The sequence below is a fragment of the Solanum tuberosum genome, unplaced genomic scaffold (assembly GCF_000226075.1).
Source record: "Solanum tuberosum cultivar DM 1-3 516 R44 unplaced genomic scaffold, SolTub_3.0 scf00001, whole genome shotgun sequence".
In the NCBI taxonomy this organism is placed as follows: domain Eukaryota; kingdom Viridiplantae; phylum Streptophyta; class Magnoliopsida; order Solanales; family Solanaceae; genus Solanum; species Solanum tuberosum.
The window spans coordinates 1,115,651-1,118,237 of NW_006238927.1; positions in this window are offsets into that span (position 1 = coordinate 1,115,651).

Sequence of the window (2,587 nt, forward strand, 5' to 3'; positions counted from 1 at the left end):
AATTCTTATTTCAATTATAGCCACTTGTTGATTTCAAATTTAGCCTATTCTTGTCTCAAATTTTTTTCAAGACTCTAATTTCCATTTAATCTCAACCATCTATCAAAATTTGAGATCAAATCCTAGTCGTCCATTTTCATCCTATCAATGGTCAGATTGAATCTTCCCCACTTTCCTATTTCAATCTAAAAGACCCAAACCCTTAAAAATTGTTCATTCTTTTCCTCCTCTCAAAGAAGAACAGTCGCAACGAGTCATCTCTCATTTCCAATAGCTCCGGCGAGTCGCGCGAAGCGGCAGGCTCCGAGCAGCTGCTGCCTCCTCCGTTCCCCTCTCCTCTCCCCTTTTCGACTAACGAACTCGGCGCAGCCGCACCCCTCTCTCTCTTTAGCTGCTCCATAGAATGTGACTGAAACTGTCTTCGTCTACTCTCATTTTCATCTAACTCTGGCGATTGCAAAGAGAGAAAGAGATGGGTCTGCTCACTCACAAAGTAGAAAGGAGCGAGATAGCATCAGGTGACCATATCTACACTTGGAGAACAGTCTTCACCTACTCTCATCACAGTTAGTCTCAGTCTGCAACCCCTTTTACACCATTTCAATTGTTCGTTGGTTTCAGCACACGACGAATGGTTTGGATAGCCCTCCTGTTTAAACTAGAACACATTTTAAATTTTATTAAGTAATTTTGTACAGTAGCATCTGGGCTTTAGATTAGAGAGATGATTGGGGAAATACAAACAGACCTCATTGTAAATTGTGAATGAATTTGACAGATGCACACAATTGAAATCCACAAAAAAGTTGGAGTGTTATTCCTCTTTGTGGATGTTGAAAGTGTATTTCAAAACTAAAAGTTGTTACTACTATTCTGGTCTTCCTAGCTGCATCTTGTTTAGTTTCAAACTGTTCCACTCGTCTGGTCGCATTGCTAATCAGTGTTGGGCGTTGTGTTATCAAATTTCAGCTTGCTTAAAATGCTACTGTTAGAATTTTTTTAACTATCCTTGTTAATATGTCTAATGTGATTGTAACGTCTAATGTTATTGTAATAAGTTACAGACAAGTGTTATCTCTTTTCTCTGTGAATGTGATTTAATATATCTTTATAGGTTTAAATTTGCTAGTTTGAATTCTCTATATTGGCTGAATTGATTCTAACTACAATCTCCTCCAGTTAGTACTTAATTATTCCGTAACTCTTGATTGTTTAACGATTCTAGTATATCTCATTTTAACGTCCAAAGTTCACGGGTCGGAAAACCAAAGTTTCAACTTCCAACCAAAATCAAAATTTGAAAAAGTTTAGGAGTATCACTGAAACAAAAAATACAACTCAAGCTCAACTCCAACTTAGAATAGCTTCAGTGAGAATGACTAGGAAATTTAGTGAATGGCTAGGAGAAACCTATTTTGAATTATCAAGAAAAAGAAAATGAAAAAACAACACAAACTTGTTTACTAATTGTCAACTGTTAATAATGACTGAAATCTCTCTATAATGACCACTAAAGAAATTATAAATTGTTTCTTTTCATGCTAGGCAATTGAGGAAGCTCAACATCTAAAAAAGTTGATACAAGACTAAGCGTGGCAACGGGACCGGAACCGGGCACCACGGGCAGGAACCGTACCGGAACTGGGACGGACCGAAATCGGTAATTCCGAGAAAAAAAAAGTATACCCATTCTGGACCGGTAACGGACCGGGACCGGACAGGAAACTGAGTCCCAACGGCTATATTTAAATTTTTTTAAAAATTAAATTAGGAAGTTAGGAACATTACTCAAATAATATTAAAACTTTTATAATTTTAAAGTTAAAAATTTATACTTTTAAACTTTAAATACAAACTTTCAAACTTTAAAAGTATAAAAGTTTAAATTTTACACTTTAAAAGTTTTAAAATTTAAATTCAAACTATAAAACTATAAAAGTTTAAATTTCACCCTTTAAAAGTTTGAAAATTTAAATTCAAACTTTAAAACTATAAAAGTTTAAATTTCACCCTTTAAAAGTTTGAAAATTTAAATTCAAACTTTAAAACTATAAAAGTTTAAATTTCACCCTTTAAAAGTTTGAAAATTTAAATTCAAACTTTAAAACTATAAAAGTTTAAATTTCACCCTTTAAAAGTTTGAAAATTTAAATTCAAACTTTAAAACTATAAAAGTTTAAATTTCACCCTTTAAAAGTTTGAAAATTTAAATTCAAACTTTAAAACTATAAAAGTTTAAATTTCACCCTTTAAAAGTTTGAAAATTTAAATTCAAACTTTAAAACTATAAAAGTTTAAATTTCACCCTTTAAAAGTTTGAAAATTTAAATTCAAACTTTAAAACTATAAAAGTTTAAATTTCACCCTTTAAAAGTTTGAAAATTTAAATTCAAACTTTAAAACTATAAAAGTTTAAATTTCACCCTTTAAAAGTTTGAAAATTTAAATTCAAACTTTAAAACTATAAAAGTTTAAATTTCACCCTTTAAAAGTTTGAAAATTTAAATTCAAACTTTAAAACTATAAAAGTTTAAATTTCACCCTTTAAAAGTTTGAAAATTTAAATTCAAACTTTAAAACTATAAAA